This window comes from Triticum aestivum, chromosome 6A (assembly GCF_018294505.1).
Source record: "Triticum aestivum cultivar Chinese Spring chromosome 6A, IWGSC CS RefSeq v2.1, whole genome shotgun sequence".
Taxonomy (NCBI): domain Eukaryota; kingdom Viridiplantae; phylum Streptophyta; class Magnoliopsida; order Poales; family Poaceae; genus Triticum; species Triticum aestivum.
The window spans coordinates 48,225,234-48,246,103 of NC_057809.1; the positions used below are offsets into that span (position 1 = coordinate 48,225,234).

Consider the following 20,870-nt stretch of genomic DNA (forward strand, 5'->3'; position numbering starts at 1 on the left):
ACCATAGTTCATACGGTGTCATCTCATCGTAATTACGTGGTGCCCCTTTTAAAGTGAATGTGGTTGTCTCTAATGCATAACCCATAAACTATTGTTGTAATTCGATAAGAGACATCATGGTATGCATCATATCCAATAGGGTGCAGTTATGATGTTCGGACACACCATCACACTACGGTGTTCCAGGCTGTATTAGTTGTGAAACAATTTCCACAATGTCTTAATTCTGTGCCAAACTCGTAATTCAGATATTCATCTCTACGATCATATCATAGACATTATATCCTCTTGTCACGACGATGTTCAACTTCACTCTGAAATTACTTGAACCTTCCAATAATTCAGACTCGTGATTCATCAAGTAAATATACTCAACATCTACTCAAATCATCTGTGAAGTAAGAACATAACGATATCCACTACACGCCTCAGCACTCATTGGACTGCACACATCAAAATGTATTACTTCCAACAAGTTGCTTTCTAGTTCCATTTTACTGAAAATGAGGCTTTCAGTCATCTTGCCCATGTGGTATGATTTGCATGTCTCAAGTGATTCAAAATCAAGTGAGTCCAAACGGTCCATTTGCATGGAGTTTCTTCATGCATATACACCAATAGACATGGTTCGCATGTCTCAATCTTTTCAAAAACGAGTGAGTCCAAAGATCCATCAACATGGAGCTTCTTCATGCGTTTTATACCGATATGACTTACGTGGCAGTGCCACAAGTAGGTGGTACTATCATTACTATCTTATATCTTTTGGCATGAACATGTGTATCACTACGATCGAGATTCAATAAACCATTCATTTTAGGTGCAAGACCATTGAAGGTATTATTCAAATAAACAGAGTAACTATTATTCTCTTTAAATGAATAACCGTATTGCGATAGACGTAATCCAATCATGTCTATGCTCAACGCAAACACCAAATAACAATTATTTAGGTTTAACACCAATCTCGATGGTAGAGGGAGCGTGCGATGCTTGATCATATCAACATTGGAAACACTTCCAACACATATCGTTAGCTCACCTTTAGCTAGTCTCCGTTTATTCCGTAGCTTTTATTTCGAGTTACTAACACTTAGCAACCGAACCGGTATCTAATACCCTGGTGCTACTAGGAGTACTAGTAAAGTACACATCAACACAATGTATATCCAATATACTTCTATCGACCTTGCCAGCCTTCTAATCTACCAAGTATCTAGGGTAATTCTGCTCCAGTGGTTGTTCCCCTTATTACAGAAGCACTTAGTCTCGGGTTTGGGTTCAACCTTGGGTTTCTTCACTAGAGCAGCAGCTGAATTGCCGTTTCATGAAGCATCCCCTTTTGCCCTTGCCCTTCTTGAAACTAGCGGTTTCACTAACCATCAACAATTGATGTTCCTTCTTGATTTCTACTTTTGTGGTGTCAAACATCGCGAATATCTCAAGGATCATCATATATGTCCCTGATATATTATAGTTCATCACGAAGCTCTAGCAGCTTGGTGGTAATGACTTCGGAGAACTATCACTATTTCATTTGGAAGATCAACTCCCACTTGATTCAAGCGATTGTTGTACTCAGACAATCTGAGCACAATCTCAACAATTGAGCTTTTCTCCCTTAGTCTGCAGGCTAAGAAAATCGTCGGAGGTCTTATACCTCTTGACGTGAGCACAAGCCTGAAATCCCAATTTCAGCCCTCGAAACATCTCATATGTTTCGCGACGTTTCAAGACGTCTTCGGTGCCTCAACTCTAAACCGTTTAATTGAACTATCACGTAGTTATCAAAATGTGTATGTCAGATGTTCGCAACATCCACAGACAACGTTCGAGGTTCAGCACACTGAGCGGTGCATTAAGGACATAAGCCTTCTGTGAAGCAATGAGGACAATCCTCAGTTTACGGACCTAGTCCGCATAATTGCTACTATCAACTTTCAACTAAATTTTCTCTAGGAACATAACTAAACAGTAGAACTGAAGCGCGAGCTACGACATAATTTGCAAAATCCTTTTGACTATGTTCAGGATAATTAAGTTCATCTTATGAACTCCCACTCAGATAGACATCCCTCTAGTCATCTAAGTGATTACATGATCCGAGTCAACTAGGCTGTGTCCGATCATCACGTGAGACGGACTAGTCAACATCGGTGAACATCTTCATGCTGATCGTATCTACCATACGACTCATGCTCGACCTTTCGGTCTTCTGTGTTCCGGGGCCATGTCTGTACATGCTAGGCTCGTCAAGTCAACCTAAGTGTTTGCATGTGTTCCGAGGCCATGTCTGTACATGCTAGGCTCGTCAACACCCGTTGTATGTGAACGTTAGAATCTATCACACCCGATCATCACGTGGTGCTTCGAAACGACGAACTTTTGCAACGGTGCACAGTTAGGGGGAACACTTTCTTGAAATTATTACGAGGGATCATCTTATTTACTACCGTCATTCTAAGCAAATAAGATGTATAAACATGATAAACATCACATGCAATCAAATAATAGTGACATGATATGTCCAATATCATATAGCTCCTTTGATCTCCATCTTGGGGCTCCATGATCATCTTGTCACCGGCATGACACCATGATCTCCATCATCATTATCTCCATCATCGTGTCTTCTTGAAGTTGTCTCATCAACTATTACTTCTACTACTACAGCTAACGGTTAGCAATAAAGTAAAGTAATTACATGACGTTTATGTTGACACGCAGGTCATAAATAAATTAAGACAACTCCTATGGCTCCTGCCGGTTGTCATACTCATCGACATGCAAGTCGTGATTCCTATTACAAGAACATGATCAATCTCATACATCACATATCATTCATCACATTCTTCTTGGCCATATCACATCACATAGCATACCCTGCAAAAACAAGTTAGACGTCCTCTAATTGTTGTTTGCATGTTTTACGTGGCTGCTATGGGTTTCTAGCAAGAATGTTTCTTACCTACGCAAAGACCACAACGTGATATGCCAATTGCTATTTACCCTTCATAAGGACCCTTTTCATCGAATCCGTTCCGACTAAAGTGGGAGAGACTGGCACCCGCTAGCCACCTTATGCAACTAGTGCATGTCAGTCGGTGGAACCTGTCTCACGTAAGAGTACGTGTAAGGTCGGTCCGGGCCGCTTCATCCCACAATACCGTCGAAACAAGATTGGACTAGTAACGGTAAGCATATTGGACAAAATCAATGCCCACAACTACTTTGTGTTCTACTCGTGCATAGAATCTACGCAATAGACCTAGCTCATGATGCCACTGTTGGGGAACGTAGCAGAAATTCAAAATTTTCCTACGTGTCACCAAGATCTATCTATGGAGAAACCAGCAACGAGGGAAGGAGAGTGCATCTACATACCCTTGTAGATCGCTAAGCGGAAGCGTTCAAGAGAACGGGGTTGAAGGAGTCGTACTCGTCGTGATCCAAATCACCGGAGATCCTAGTGCCGAACGGACGGCACCTCCGCGTTCAACACACGTACAGCCCGGTGACGTCTCCCATGCCTTGATCCAGCAAGGAGAGAGGGAGAGGTTGAGGAAGACTCCATCCAGCAGCAGCACAATGGCGTGGTGGTGGTGGAGGAGCGTGGAAATCCTGCAGGGCTTCGCCAAGCACCACGGGAGAGGAGGAGAAAGAGAGGGAGGGCTGCACCAACAGGGAAAGATCAAATCATATGTTGGGCAGCCCCTAGGCCTCACTATTTATAGGAGGAGGGGAGGAGGGTGCGCCCCCTCTAGGGTTCCCACCCCTAGGGGGGCGGCAGCCCTAGATGGGAAAAGGGGGGCGGCCAAGAGGGGAGGAGAGGGAGGCGCAGGGAGAATGGGCCTTAGGGCCCATCTGCCCTTAGGGTTTGCCCCCCCCCCCCCTTCTTCCCTTTAGGAGCCTTGGGCCTTGTGGGAGGCGCACCAGCCCACTCAGGGGCTGGTCCCTTACCACTCTTGGCCCATGCAAGCCTCCGGGGCTGGTGGCCCCACTTGGTGGACCCCCGGGACCCTCCCGGTGGTCCCGGTACGTTACCGATAAAACCCGAAACCTTTCCGGTGACCAAACAGGACTTCTCATATATAAATCTTTACCTTCGGACCATTCCAGAACTCCTCGTGACGTCCGGGAACTCATCCGGGACTCCGAACAACATTCGGTAACCACATACAAACTTCCTTTATAACCCTAGCGTCATCGAACCTTAAGTGTGTAGACCCTACGGGTTCGGGAACCATGCAGACATGACCGAGACGTTCTCCGGTCAATAACCAACAGCGGGATCTGGATACCCATGTTGGCTCCCACATGCTCCACGATGATCTTATCGGATGAACCACAATGTCAAGGACTTAATCAATCCCGTATACAATTCCCTTTGTCTATCGGTATGATACTTGCCCGAGATTCGATCGTCGGTATCCCGATACCTTGTTCAATCTCGTTACCGGCAAGTCTCTTTACTCGTTCCATAACACATCATCCCGTGATCAACTCCTTGATCACATTGTGCACATTATGATGATGTCCTATCGAGTGGGCCCAGAGATACCTCTCCGTCACACGGTGTGACAAATCCCAATCTCGATTCATGCCAACCCAACAGACACTTTCAGAGATACCTGTAGTGTACCTTTATAGCCACCCAGTTACGTTGTGACGTTTGGCACACCCAAAGTATTCCTACGGTATCCGGGAGTTGCACAATCTCATGGTCTAAGGAAATGATACTTGACATTAGAAAAGCTTTAGCATACGAACTACATGATCTTTGTGCTAGGCTTAGGATTGGGTCTTGTCCATCACATCATTCTCCTAATGATGTGATCCCGTTATCAACGACATCCAATGTCCATGGTCAGGAAACCGTAACCATCTATTGATCAACGAGCTAGTCAACTAGAAGCTTACTAGGGACATGGTGTTGTCTATGTATCCACACATGTATCTGAGTTTCCTATCAATACAATTCTAGCATGGATAATAAAAGATTATCATGAACAAGGAAATATAATAATAATCAATTTATTATTGCCTCTAGGGCATATTTCCAACAGGGGGGCAGGTGGGCTAGGCTGGCCAACTGGGCCGGCCAGGCCGCACAGTGCTGGGCCAGCACAGGAGCTGGCCCCAGGTAAGGTCCAGGTAGGTTTTTTCCCATTTTTGTTTTTCTTTTTTCTGACATTTGTTTTGATTTAATAAAATACTAAATCAATTTATTTTCTTCTGGATTTTGTTGTAGGAGCTAGTTGAAGTATTCCAGAGCCCCTCACATAAAAGTCAGAGTTGTTGGACATATATAAATAAATATATCATATATATATATATATATCCAATGCAAATAATTATTGCATTAATTCCAAATGGCCAAAATAAATACTTATGAGCTCCTGAAAATATTTGTTTGAATTTTACCTCTAACCAATATTTTCAGAGAGCTACATGAACATTTTCTTGGACCTTTTTGGAGCAATTTTTATCTGAGTTATTTCCAGAAATGATTCTGAGGGTTTCACAAATCCCCATTTCAAATTTAAATGGAATTTGAACATGATGCACAATTGACTAGCTGGTCTAGGTCATACCAGAACTAGGGATGTGACAACCTTGGTCATATCGTCTCTGCCAAGGGCATCGTTGTTAATCCCGAGAAGGTGTCCACAATTGTTAATTGGGAACCTCCTCAGAATGTCAAACAGCTCCGCAATTTCCTTGGGCTTGCAAGTTATTGTCGAAGATTCGTTGAGAATTTCTCTAAGATTGCAAAGCCTCTTTCCAATCTCCTCCAGAAGCATGTCAAGTATGTCTGGACACCTGAATGTGACATTGCTTTCAACACCCTCAAAGAGAAGTTAGTCACAGCTCATGTCTTGACTCCTCTTGATGAATCCAAGCCATTTGAAGTTTTCTGTGATGCCTCCCTACAAGGTCTCGATGTTGTGTTAATGCAAGAGAAGAAAGTTGTGGCCTATACCTCTCGTCAGTTGAAGCCCAACGAAAGGAACTACCCCACTCACGCCCTTGAGTTGGCGGCAGTTTTCCATGCATTATTAACGTGGATACATCTCTTGTTGGGAAGGAAAGTGGACATCTTCACAGATCATAAGAGCCTCAAGTACATCTTCACTCAACCCAACCTCAACCTCAGGCAGACTTGTTGGGTCGAAATGATTCAAGAATACAATCCGAGTATTGAATATACTCCAGGCAAGGCCAATGTCATTGCAGATGCTTTGAGCAGGAAGGCTTACTGCAACAGCTTAATTCTCAAGCCCTTCCAACCGGACCTTTGTGAGGCTTTCCGCAAACTGAACCTCCAAGTTGTTCCTCAAGGCTTTCTTGCCAACCTCCAAGTCTCTCCCACTTTGGAAGATCAAATTCATAAGGCACAACTTCTTGATACCATGGTGAAGAAGGTGAAACATGGGATTGCCAAGAGCCAACCCAAATACAAGTGCTATCGCATTGATGACAAAGACACTCTATTCTTTGAGGACCGGATTGTGGTTCCTAAAGGTGATCTAAGGAAAGTCATTATGAATGAGGCGCACAATTCCCTTTTATCCATTCATCCTAGAAGTACGAAGATGTACCATGACCTCAAGCAGTCGTATTGGTGGACTCGAATGAAGCGAGAAATTGCTCAATTCGTGAATGAATGTGATGTCTGCAGAAGGGTGAAAGCAGAACACCAACGTCCAGCTGGTCTCCTCCAGCCTCTTGCTATTCCAGAATGGAAGTTTGACCATATTGAAATGGACTTCATGACTGGATTTCCCAAGTCCAAGCATGGAAATGATGCTATCTTCGTTGTCATTGACAAGCTTACAAAAGTGGCTCATTTCCTTCCAATCAAAGAATCTATCACAGCAGCTCAGCTGGCAGAACTATACACCTCCAGGTTGACACGTGGCGATCCGCGCCCACTTCGCCGCCCCTCCCGCGCAGGCCTGCGGGCCCAGGCGGGGCCGCCTGAGCGCCCCGCGCTCTCCGCCAGCGCGCCCCGGCTCCACCTCCGCGCCGTCGCCTGCCGCCACAGCGCCGCCGCCCGGATATCGCGCCGCCGCCTCGCGCCGCGTTCGCCACCGCCGTGCCGCGTGACCCCGCGCCCGGTGACCCTGCCGCCCTTCGCTGCCCTTCTCCACCGGATCCGGCGACCTCGACGTCTCCGGCGGTCTCTCTGTCTATCTCCGGCCCAACTCCAGCGAGTGCTTCGGCTGCCTCGGTTCCCGTGCACCAAACCCTAGATCTATTCTCTAGGAGGTGATGAAATTCTTCTAAGTCCCGAATATCCCTAACTTTTTCTGGCCATGTTCATTGCATCATATCTCGGTGACCGTAGCTCCAAAGCATGCATATGATATATCAAGTTGTTCGTCTCATCGAGCTCTTCACGTTAGAAGCATTTATATGCATGTTCATGTTCATTATGATGTCATTTTCATTGATGCAAGTGTGGTATAAAATGTTAGCTACTGGAGATCATTAGTTTATGAGGTTTTGTCATTTTTGTTGCATTTGATGTGTGCATCATATGGGCATGAGGTCTACATGAGTTTTGAACTACACCATGCCATCTTTACAGAGGTGCTTGTCTTGTATTTTTGTGATCTATGTGGTGACTAGCACAAGCACGCAAATTCCTTTTCCTGATGTTATTTTGATGCCATGTAAACTTGATGCTACAGTGATATCCATGCTTATTTTGGGATACTTCAGTGATGTTTTGAACATGTGGTTATTCTCTATCCATCCATGCCCCTGTTTGCATTTATGGAGTTGTCTAGCATGTCTTGTTCTTGCTCTACTTTTGCTATAAAATGTTCCTGGCAGGATGTTAACATGTTAATCAATTTTGCCATGGTTGTTGCTAGTGATCCATGCATCCTATGAACTTTCTCTTGCCATGGATAGCTTCATGAACATGTCATCTTGCTTTTTCTATGCTTGTTTTGTCATGCAATGCTTTATGGTGAGTGGCATGAGCTCGCAAAGTTGCCTTCATAATTCTGTTTATGCCATGCTCTGTTTTTCTGCTGTCTGAAACTGTTAATAACACTTTCTATGTTTACATGGGTGCCATCATATCTTCTGTGCCTTTTTGGCTCATGATCCGTAAGGGACTTTTGATCTATGCATTTAGTAGAATCATGCCATGCCTTTGTATGATATGTTCCTGTAGCATGTTTTTTGCTTGCTCTAAATAGTGCTTCCTGATGTTGTTTTTGACATGTTAGTATTTTCACTAAGTCTGTGATGCTGATATCTTTTACACTTTTGCCATGCTTTTTTGAACCTGTTCTAATGTGATTTAGCCGTAGCTCAGTGTTCATGTTTTGTCAAGCATCTCATGTACATGACTGCCATATGCTTTGTTGCTATGTTGGAGTGCAGTAGCTTAGTTTCTTATTGCATTCTAAGTGGCATTATGTTGTTAATCACAGAATAGCATCATTCTTGTTGTGCTTGCCATTTGCAAACCGTGCATCCGTTTCCGGTGATCTTTATATCGATTTGAACCGAAATCATCTCATCTTTCCAGCGGTATGCTTGGTTTTCCAAGTTCATGCCTTGATCATTCTTTCTCTTCCGGAGCACGCATATGCATTGCATATCATATCTTGCATATCATGCCATGTATTGCATCATGTTGCTTGTGCATTGCACCGTGTTTGATTGTTGTTCCATTGCTTGTGTTCTTACTTTGGGTAGAGCCGGGAGACGAGTACGTGAACGAGGAACCTGTTGAGTACGCTTTCGAGGGTCCAGCTTTCGATAACTCTGAGAACATTGCAGGCAAGATGACCATACCCTCGAAATCACTTCTATCTTTGCTTGCTAGTTGTTCGCTCTATTGCTACGTCGCACTACCTACCACTTGTTTATCATGCCTCCCATATTGCCATGTCAAGCCTCTAAACCACCTTTCCTAGCAAACCGTTGTTTGGCTATATTAACGCTTTTGCTCAGCCCCTCTTATAGCGTTGCTAGTTGCAAGTGAAGATGAAGTTTTGTTCCATGTTGGAATATGGATTTGTTGGGATATCATTATTATATCTTATTTACTTTAATGTATCTATATACTTGGTAAAGGGTGAAAGGCTCGGCCTTATGCCTGGTGTTTTGTTCCACTCTTGCCGCCCTAGTTTCCGTCATACCGGTGTTATGTTCCCTGATTTTGCGTCTCTTACACGGTTGGGTGTTATGGGAACCCCTTGAAAGTTCGCTTTGAATAAAACTCCTTCAGCAAGGCCCAACCTTGGTTTTAACATTTGCCACCTAAGCATTTTCCCTGGGGTTTTTGCGAGCCCGAGGGTCATCTTTATTTTAAACCCCCGGGCCAGTGCTCCTCTGAGTGTTGGTCCAAACTAGACCGTGCGGGACCGTCCCTTGGCAACTTGGGTTATGTTGGTACCTATACGCTTAGCTTATCCGGTGTGCCCTGAGAACGAGATATGTGCAGCTCCTATCAGGATTTGTCGGCATAGTTGGGTGGTCTTGCTGGTCTTGTTTTACCATTGTCGAAATGTCTTGTAACCGGGATTCCGAGACTGATCGGGTCTTTTTGGGAGAAGGAATATCCTTCGTTGACCGTGAGAGCTTGTGATGGGCTAAGTTGGGACACCCCTGCAGGGTATAAACTTTCGAGAGTCGTGCCCGTGGTTATGTGACAGATGGGAATTTGTTAATATCCGGTTGTAGAGAACTTGACACTTAACTTAATTAAAATGAATCAACCGCGTGTGTAGCCGTGATGGTATCTTTTCGGCGGAGTCCGGGAAGAGAACACGGTCTCGTGTTATGCTTGAACGTAAGTAGCTTCAGGATCACTTCTTGTTCTTGATCACTTATAGTTTCTCGACCATTGCGTTGCTTCTCTTCTCGCTCTCTTTTGCGTATGTTAGCCACCATATATGATAGTGCTTGCTGCAGCTCCACCTCACTACTCTTTCGTACCCTTAAGGTTAAATAGTCTTGGTCTCGTGGGTGTGAGATTGCTGAGTCCTCGTGACTCACGGATACTTCCAAATAGATGCAGGTTGCAGGTGCCGATGATGCCAGTGTAGGGGACGCTACCGAACTCAAGTGGGAGTTCGACGAGGATTCGGGACGTTACTATGCTTCTTTTCCGGATGATCAGTAGTGAAGCCCAGTTGGGACGATCGGGGATCTAGCATTGGGGTTGTCTCTCTTTATTTTGGTTCCGTAGTCGGACCTTTGATTGTACTTTGGATGATGTATGGATTATTCATGTATTGTGTGAAGTGGCGATTGTAAGCCGACTCTTTATTCCTTTCTTATTCAGTATATGGGATGTGTAAAGATTACCCTCTTGCGACAAGCCTACCATGCGACTATGCCTCTAAGTCGTGCCCCGACACGTGGGAGATATAGCCGCATTGTGGGTGTTACAGAAAGAAGGAGGGGATCGGGAGGAAGAAGGAAGAGGGAGAAGATAAGGTGGGCCAGGGTGATGCACGAGGCATACGATGGGGGCTCATCGCGTGGCTCGCGAGCGACCGGCCGAATCGTTTGGCCGGCGCGCCGCTCCCAAGGAAACGATTATCATCATCCGCTGGATTGTTGTGGCCGCGTCTGCCACCTTCCTAGCATGATTTTCTTTTTCATAGGGAGGACATCAGCCACATAGAACTTTGTTGGGTAAGATATCAGACACACAGAATTTTCTTAGGGAAGATATTGGAGACAGAGATTTTTTTAGGTAAGACATTGCACCCACATAAATTAATAGAAGAAATAAGGCGCCTGGATAGCAGGTTTATCTTACTTACAATTAATTTTACATACATGAGTCAAGTCGCAACCATGGCCATCCAAACCCTGTGGCATTAGATTGTTTATCCTCACGGCAGCTCATTTTTCTCTGCATATTTTCGACCACATCTTTTGCAACAGTTTTCTTTGCCATGCTGTCCCCTCAGCATCTGTCCGTTTAGACGCTACGATCAAAGGCAGAAGCTGAGAGATGTTTGAGGGTCCCAATAGTCATATCGCTTGGTGCCATGGGACCCCAGCTTCTTTGGGAGCTCAACATGGCCTCATCTGATGCAGGCTGCCTATCGAAGAGGGATGGGGGGGGGGGGGGGGGGTGAGAAGACCGAGAAATTATAGTGGTAATTGAGTAGAGGGGCACCTGGTAATTATAGTGGTGGAGATCATGGAAGAGAAGGAATCTCCTGAGGTGCACAAGAACGTCGTCCTCTCAGATCTAACTCCTCCTAACAGTGGTGGCCCTTTCACCAAGTAATCGCATGCAGGACTACTTAACTTGTTTTCTTTCGATGGGCATAAGAATGGATAATTGTCATGCCATGTCTGCATTGTGACCACGAGATTGTCGTCTTGTTTTGATTGCTTGTTCCTTGTTAAATTCTCGCGGGTGCCCGATTTCAACATTGTGCATTTTGCTTTGTCACACAGTTGATGGTTGCCTTTCTATAGTATACAGGGCACATGTGTACGCAATATCCATTAATTAATTTTACCTTTGTTTATGTGCCTGTGTTTAGATGTTTTGGGCGCCATGAGACCCCTTATTGGGAAGTTGGACATGCTTCTCCTTAGGGATGCTCCTCAGAAATGCTGCTCCAAGAGGATCAAGGACAGGATGCGCCTCCTCAAGGATGACGTTCAAAAGATAAGTTCCTACCTTGATGAACTATTAGAAGTGGAAGACCCTCCGCCAATGGCCATGTGCTGGATGAATGAGGCACGCGACCTGTCTTATGACATGTAGGATTACGTCGACAGCTTATTATTTGTGCCGCCTGAAGATCCCTCCCTTTTTGCCAACAACATCAAGGCCACCAGATCCCTCCGCAAATGGTTCAGTCGTGTCAAGACTTCCCAGACTCAGGTTATTAGTGCAGAAACGTTATCAGAATTCAGGAGGTATGTCCAGGAGGCCATTCAACGCCACCAGAGGTATAATCTCCATTCTTGCAGAACCTTGAGGCGTAGCTTTGTGTCCCATGGCCCTATGGTTCTTCCAAGGCCATATGAAGAAACTGCAGACATAGTAATCGATGGCCGGATGAATGAATTTATCAACTCACTGGCTACCGATGGGGACCAGCAGCTCAAGGTGCTTTCTGTTCTTGGATCTGCTTGTCTTGCTAAAACCACACTTGCTAGAGTGTTGTACAACCGATTTAGGAAGCAATACAATTGCCAAGCTTTCGTTCGAGTATCCAAGAAACCTGATATGAAGAAAATTTTCTGTGACATGCTCTCGCAACTACAGCGGCAACATCCTCCGCAACATTGTAGGGAAATTGATCTCATTCACGATATCAAGCAATATCTACAAGATAAAAGGTAGTGCCTTTTTTCTTCTTTCAAGATATATCAAAATTCCCATGTTCCCTAAACTCTAGAGTTGATTATCTGTATGCAGGTATTTAATTATTATTGATGATGTATGGGCTGCATCAGTATGGCATACTATTAATCATGTTTCTCCAAAGGGTAATCATGGCAGCAGAATAATAACAACTACACAGATCGAAGATGTTGCATTAACATGTTGCTGCTATCAGTCAGAGTATGTTTTTGAGATGAAACACCTAGATGATGGTCATTCTAGAAAGCTTTTCTTTAACAGACTTTTTTGCTCTGAAAGAGATTGTCCTGAACAGTTCAAAGATGTTCTAAATGAAATAGTTGAAACATGTGATGGTTTGCCGTTAGCCAGAGCCAGCATAGCAAGTGTTTTAGCAAGCCAGCCTGTCATGTCAACTGATCTTTTGACATACATCCATCGGTCCTTAAGCTCTTGTTTCTCGGCATCAGAAAGAACTAGACAAGCACTGAATCTGAGCTTTAACAGTCTTCCTCAATATTTGAAGACATGTTTGCTTTATCATAGTATGTATCCAGAGGGCTACACAATCTTGAAGGATGATTTGGTGAAGCAATGGGTGGCTGAAGGTTTGATCTATACGACAGAAGGGCAAGACATCGGGAAAGTTGCAGAAAGCTATCTCGATCAACTTATTGGTAGAAGATTCATCCAACTGATATGTGCCAACTACAACAATGAGGTGTTATCCTGTGCAGTGCATGGCATGGTACATGATCTTATTGCACACAAATCTGCAGAAGAGAATTTCATTATGGCAATAGACTACAGCCGAAAGAAGGTGTCACTCTCTCAAAAGGTCCGTCGACTATCTCTGCTCTTTGGTAATGCAAAATATGCCAAGACACCAGCAAACATCACAAAGGCACAAGTTCGGTCACTTGGATTTTTTGGATTACTCGAGTCTATGCCTTGTATTACAGAGTTCAAGCTTCTTCGTGTCCTGAACCTTCAACTGTTCGGTCATGCTGGCGATGACGTTGGCCCTGTAGACCTCACTGGAATTTCAGAAATGTTTCAACTGAGATATTTGAAGATTGCAGGTAATGTCTGCATAAAACTGCCAAACCATGTGCTACAATGTTTGGAAATACTGGATATTCCGGATGCAAGAGTTGCTTGTGTTCCACGAGATATCCATTTACCAAACTTGTTACACCTTGGTCTTCCTGTTGATAAAAATCTGCTGGATTGGATTAACAGCAGGATGTCTCTCAGTGTGGAGAGTATGCAAGCTGCAGGATCTTCACCTCACCAGATCTTCTGCACTTTCTTCTGACCATCTGAATAGAAGCATGAGTTCTATTATATCTTTACTTGGAGGACATGGCAACCTGAAAACTTTAGTAGTGGCTCATGGCTCATCGGCTAAAAATGCTCGTGGCGTTTCAGACGTCACCCTGTCATGGGATCTCCTGGCACCCCCACTTCTCCAGAGATTTGAGTTCTCGCCACATAGCCATATCATGTTCTCACGAATTCCTCTGTGGATTGAGAAACATGGCAACCTAAGAATTTTGAAGATTGCAGTGAGGGAACTCCAGATGAGTTGTGTTGATATCCTCAGAGGATCGCCTGCCCTCACTGCTCTCTCTCTCTGTATGTGGAGAAGGCGCCCTACGACAAGATCATCTTTGACAAGGCTGGGTTCTCAATTCTCAAGTACTTCAAGTTGAGGTTCACGAGTGACATAGCTTGGATAAAATTTGAGAAAGGTGCAATGCCTAATCTCTGGAAGCTCAAGCTAGTTTTCAATGCCATCCCCTATTTTGAAAAAGATGGTACTGCACTCATCAGCATCGAGCATATGCCAGGCCTTAAAGAGATCTCCACAAATTTTGGGGGTGAAGCTCCTGATCTAGAGTATGCCTTGAGGACATTGGTTAGTAATCATCCGACCAATCCTATAATTAACATGCCATCAAATAAGACTCTGGGGGGAGAACAACCACATAGGAATCTGGAGCAAGAATTAGATGAGATTCTGAAGGAAGATCCATATGGGAATCTGGAGCAAGAATCGGATGAAATTCTGGAGGAACAAGAGCCAGATGAATACGATGAGAGATTAGAGAGGCGACAGGCTGATAAAAGGTACTACAAATGTTCCTTGTAAGCACAACGAAATATGCCCTCCTTTACTTCAACTTCTATGAGGCTGGGTGCACCCACTTGGTGCGGACGCCTCAATCAATAAAATCTTTCTTTTAAAGAAAAACATGTATGTCGATTCTTCGGTTAACCTGATATAATTCTTATATGTTCTAACGAAGCTAATGGTTATTGTAATCAATCAGGATTTCAAGGTCATCAGATCCATCTTCGCGTCTACATGTTCCAGGTATATTTTCTGTCAACTGGTGGTAATATAAATGTTTCGCCATCAAGTTAATAAAGTCACTTCAAGAGAAAACTAAGCAGCTTGTTCTATGTGATAAAAAAATTTGTCCCGGACTACCAATTCAGAAATGATTAATTTCTCCAACCGCTGACTTGTTAGAGATAGAGGCTTGAGCGGAAACCGGTGACCGTAGTCAACCCATCTAGTTTAGTTGCATCCGTCCGTCCATGACGTTGGCCTCTAGTTACAAATAAGACTTTGATCCTGTGCCAGCCGAATCAGAAAAGAATCCCTGATTGCACGTAGCCTGGATTTCAACCTCCTATTTTGTCTTGCACTTTCTTGTTTCATTGCTTGCTCAAGCGAGATGCATCTTCCCCTATTTTCTTGCCCCCAACCAATCACATTCACGGCTTGGACTGCAGCATGCACACCATGAAAACATGCCTAATTTCCGGTCCTATCTCTTTTCACTTATGCACCTTAGTTATGTGCTAAAATAGCATGCTTTATCAGATTAAAAAATAGCATGCTTTATTGTTATACAAACTAATTCCTCTTTTTCTTCGTAATTGAGTTGCATATCTCTTCACACAACCTCAGTAACGATAGCAGGGGTATGCGTAAGCGAAGCCACCGTATCACTTTCCTGACAAAAAGACCTTGGGACATCTGGGGTGGTTCTTTGCTGCTTCTTTTCAATCGCGTCGTGTTTCATCGCTCAGTCGACCATGGAGAGCAGTCTCCTTTCTTAGTTGCTACTTTGGTTAATTCTTGGGGGCGTGTTGGGTTATATATATACTCTCTCTTCATGCAGGCACATGACATTTTTTTTATTAAGCAGTACCAGTTGGTGCTTCTGAGATGGGAAGGGAGCCTGATGCGGAATCCCTGCGGCACCAACTACTAATGATAACATGATGTTGTCGGTCAATCTCGAAGCATTTGCTAGGGAAAATTATCTGAGCACTAACTTGGAAAGTTCTGTAAAGGAGATGGAAAGAGTGGCAGGTTTAGAGGATCATCAGATGGAAGATAGCACACAGGTAATTTACACATTCCAACTGTTTTGAATTCTTCTGATCCTTCTTAGGGACGTAGCTACTTGGGTTGGGGTGAAGTTAGGAAGTAATATTCTTGAGGTAAATAAATATATTTAAGTGACTAGTATGGAAGGTGGTAGATCCGCCTTCGAGCCTTCGGTTCTGCAGGGTGTGTGCCTAGATTGTTTCTTCTAAATTAAATTGCTACAGGGGTAGTGATTTTATAGCTCACAAAGAGAAGTCTAACAATGTGCCTTTGAGTGGGTAATCAAAACAATTTTTTATTTTTAACTCTAAGGCTATCCAGGATCTACTCGCAGATGAGTATGAGGTTGATTTAGAAAATATTAGATATTGTGTTAGAAGTTTAGCTTCTTCAAGTAGACCTAAATGGTAGGACGTGGAGTATCTGCTCCCGGGCTCAAATGCTCCATGGTGAACAGTAAATTAGAAAAAAAAAGAGTAAACAAATTCAACAAATTCTGAAAAACAATCAGGTAAACTTTGACAAATATTTTGTGTGCTTGCATATTTATCATGACAGGACATTCGTGGAAGTCGTGGCGAAAAAACAAAATCGATGCTCCCAAAATGCTATTTTCGAAAGCATTTTGGAGTACTAAATTTTTTTTGCCATGACTTCCACGAATGTTATTTCGTGATGAAATTTGTCAAGCATACCAAACACTTGCCAAAGTTTGTCACAATTTTTATTTTTATTTTTCGATTTTACTGTTCATCCCGAGCTTATTCGAGCTCGGGAGCAGAAGAGGACTTCTGTTAATGGTAAAGGTGCTTTTGTTGGAGGTAGTAGAGGTATAGAAGCGATAATTCAAAATGGCTCCCAAGAGCACGTGCTTCTGGCTGCAAGAACTAATTTTTCGGATGTCCAAAAAATGAAAAAATAAATGGATGTCTATTTTTTCGTGTCCTTTGTGTACATGTAAATTTTCATGAGAAAAAAAAACTTTTGTTGCGTGTGTATAAAAAAACAATTTTGATGCTTCAAGAAATGCTTCTTAGAGCACTTTCTTGCTTCAAGAAATGCTTGTGGGAATAGTATTTTAACTAAGTACAATATTATCAAAAGGGGCTGGAAAGGTAAAACTGAATAGATATACCCATATTAAAAGCACATGTTGAGTTTCGATCATTTTTATCTCAGCCATCAACGGCATTTTCCAGGAGTATCTCAGCCATCAACGGCATTTTCCAGGAGTATCTCAGCCACAATTGGCTTTTCCTTGTATTACTGAGAATTAAATTTGGACGGAAAAGGAGGGAGACAAGTCCCACGCTCTCGATACGGCGTTACCACTATGAGTTTGTGGAAATTACCTACAGCCTGGGTTTTGGTTACCGGGCGGTAAATTCAGTTACCGCCTGGCCTGTAATCGCGTATCTTGCCCCCCCCCCCCCCCCACCCCCAACTGGGTAAATGGACTTTCCGGGCAAAAATCCTAGAAAATTTTGAATGAATTTTGTGCGGACTCAAATTTCATTAAGAACATCATGCTTTCCGGTAACCAGGAACAACACCCCCCCCCCCCCCCCCCCCGCGTCCCTGGTTTTTGCAAGCGAATATGTTGGAAATGATATGCATAAAACTGTTCCAATCTTTTACTAACTCCAGGGGCAGTAGTACTAGTACAATCAGGCTCATGTCCTGGGCCTGCAGCTAGTGATTCTGTAGCGTGGCATCTTATAGCCGGACCTCGTACAGCCACCAGATTCCAGAGCTGTCAACATGGGGACAGGAACCGCAACACGCCAGGTTTGCTGGACTAGCCGTTGATTTTTGCTGTGGAATCTGGGCCCTTGGGGATGAAAGAGAGGTTGACAGTGAGAACTGCCTGTCCTAAGCGTTCGTGTCACTGTCAAGGCGGTTTCCGTCAGAGCTTCCCCGGAGACAAACAGTGTGGTTCAGTTTGCAGAGAAATCACATCATGTTGGTTAGCCATCGGGTCACGAATGTATTATTGATCTTTTTCATCTTTATCTCCGGCTGAATTTGCAGCTGTCTCTAACATCATCGTTGTCTCCAGCTTATCCCGTCTAGGATGCTGGAGTTTCTAATGAGGTGTTTACTATGTGAAATTGCAATCTTTTGGTTTCTAGAACTTTTTTTAGGAAGTTCAAAACCTCTTTACGAGCTTTTCTTCTCACCTTTTCTTTTTGCGGGGTGCTTTTATTCTTACTAGCCTTGCTATGGTAAACAAACAAGCTTTTCACATAGGGCCTAGAATAACGCTTTTTTTATCCATTGTTAAAAATGATCAGAGTATAGAAATTTGACTTATCCGGACGAGAAAATAAGACATCACAAATATTGTGGCTTTTCAAAAGTGAGCTTCTCTTCTCACTACACTTTTCATATAGACAAGCTTTTCATGTAGCACACCACGTCTTTTTGGTGGCTATAGCCGGTTTTAACTTTTTTAAGATGATAGCTTCCTTAACATAGCAGAGAGGAGCCGGGACTTGCATTTTCTGCAGTATTTTCATCTAGCTGAATCAGTAGTGGATATGTGGGTGGATTCAGCGCCGTCTTGCGCCTCCCAAAATGGATCATGTCGTTAGTATCAAAAGCTTTGCTCTTGGGATAGAATACCACTTTTGCAGTCTCAGTAGAATCCTCTTGAAAACAAAATCTGTAGTTGCAACAACAACAGACGATGCCAAGGTCTTTTTGATTCAAATAAAATTTGAAGTATTGTAGAGGACTGTAATTCCTAAGAATCTTACTATGAGGTTTGTTTGATTAAGTAAGATTGCAATTGTATGTTTATTTTCGTCTACATATCCTATGTATGTATGTAGTATGTACATACTGTCTTATTGTGCACTGTGTATATTTTTCCAAGTCGTTGACCAATTATGCCAAACTGCCAATTTTGCCAGCCATTTATACTGGTACTGTAATGCTTAATTCCAGAAAAAGCAGAGCAAAGATGAGGCGGACGAAGACTCATCCATCCACTCACCCCGGCGAGGGAGCCCTACACTGCCGCTGCTGTTGAAGAAGCCGGGCAAGATCGCTCTCCCCTCCCACGAGTCCACCATGGGCAGGTTCCTGTAACCTCAAACCCTCACCCCTCTTCTTTCGCATTTTTGTTTTCCTTGGACGTATTGCTCTTGCAGTCGTGCTGATTGATTTGATTTCACAGTGGTTGTGGTCAGCTGGGCTCCAGCGCGGGACAGGGACAGGATGCAGATCGGGATGTTCAAGGACGGCGACGGCAACCTGCTCGTCAACAAGGACGGCCTCCGCATCACCCCGCAGACCAAGGAAGGCGAGGTAAGCCACTAAAACATGACCGGGCACCCAAGATGAAAAATTCCTCCACGCGTCTGGTCTTAGCCGTTCATAGGAAAAGAACGTAGGGCTGCGCTCGGCATATTGGTAGTTGTATTGGTTTTTGTAATTTCATTGATGACATGAACAGATTTAGATATTAGGATGTGTGGTTGGATTAGCAGGTACGGAGCAGGGTTTCGTGTTCTTTTTCAGAACAACAATTGAGGACAAATGATACTATGTACTTCCTTCGTCCGGGATTAGTTGTCGCTCAAATGGATCTATCTAGACGTATTTCAATGCTAGATACATCCGTTTGAGCATCAACTAATTCCGTGCGGAGGGAATACATAGGTGATTTTCATGTGGGATATCCGCAAATGCAGTTGTTACAGAAATAATTTATGATGTATCCAGAATGCTGATGCTCACTTGCTTATAGTGGAAGATTGCTTTCTAACACCATTTCTTGTGGGAATTGTCTAATTACATTGTTGTTCTTAACTTGTTGTGTTCTTCATTCATCTAACTTGTGTCTTGCCTTCTTTCCGTTGCCATACTCGGCTTCTCTAGGCTCCTCCTATAGAGCCGTTAGATAACCATCAGTTGAGCATACATGATCTGGAAGCAATCAAAGTGATTGGGAACGGTAGTGGAACCGTGCAATTGGTGCGCCAAAAATGGACTGGCCAGTTTCTTGCTCTCAAGGTATTGCCCAAAAAATAAATTATTTGATGATTTATAATTTTGGTTCCTTCTATTTCTTTCTGTAGAAAGTAGAAACTATAGTGGTAGTTATAATCTCTGATATTTTGCCTAGGGTCTTTACCCCCATTCATGTACTGTCATGTTTGCAGGTTATACAACTCAATATTCAGGAAAGCATACGCAAGCAACTTGCCCAGGAGTTGAAATTAAGTTTGTCAACACAGTGCCAATATGTTGTCACATGCTATCAGTGTTTCTATGTCAATGGTGTTATTTCTATTGCTTTGGAGTATATGGATGGAGGCTCTCTGGCTGATTTCCTGATGACTGCTAGAACCGTTCCAGAGGCCTACCTTGCTGCAATTTGTAAGCAGGCCAGTAAAATGACACATAAGTAACTACATAGGTTTTTCTTGTTATCAGAATGTTTTTTTTTCACCTTAAGATCAAATAGACCTTTTCAATCGATAATTTTTACTTCCTCGAGCAGGTGTTGAAAGGACTGATGTAACTTGCATCATGAGAAGCGCGTTATACACCGAGATCTGAAACCATCGAATATATTAATAAATCATAGGGGTGAAGTAAAGATATCAGATTTTGTTGTTAGTGCCATCATTTCTAGTTCTTCTGCAAAGCGAGATACATTTACTGGCACATTTAACTACATGGCGGTGGGTGAAAGTTTGTTTGACTTATATAAGCATGTCTTCCAGTGTGGCATGAAAAGACGGCCACCATTTTTTGTTTCAGCTACCAAATCTAAAATGCATATATACTCTTGACAGCCAGAAAGAATCAGCGGGCAGAAACATGGTTATATGAGTGATATATTATATATGGAGCTTGGGCCTAGTCATGCTGGAATGTGCCACTGGCAATTTCCCATATCCTCCTCGTGATAGCTTCTATGAACTTCTTGAAGCTGTTGTCGACCAACCATCACCTTCTGCACCATCAGACCAGTTTTCACCAGAGTTCTGTTCATTCATTTCTGCGTGGTATTTGTGCTTCTCCATTGCCTCCCCCCTCCTCCCCCCCCCCCCCTGGTTAATCAATAACACTTGAGCAATATTTGCAATTTGCTGA

General features: G+C 43.5%; 1 pseudogene; it reads left to right on the plus strand.

Annotated features, from left to right (window-relative positions):
- LOC123129412 (uncharacterized) overlaps nucleotides 1-20,870 on the plus strand; it is a 38,036-nt pseudogene that overhangs the window by 16,641 nt on the left and 525 nt on the right.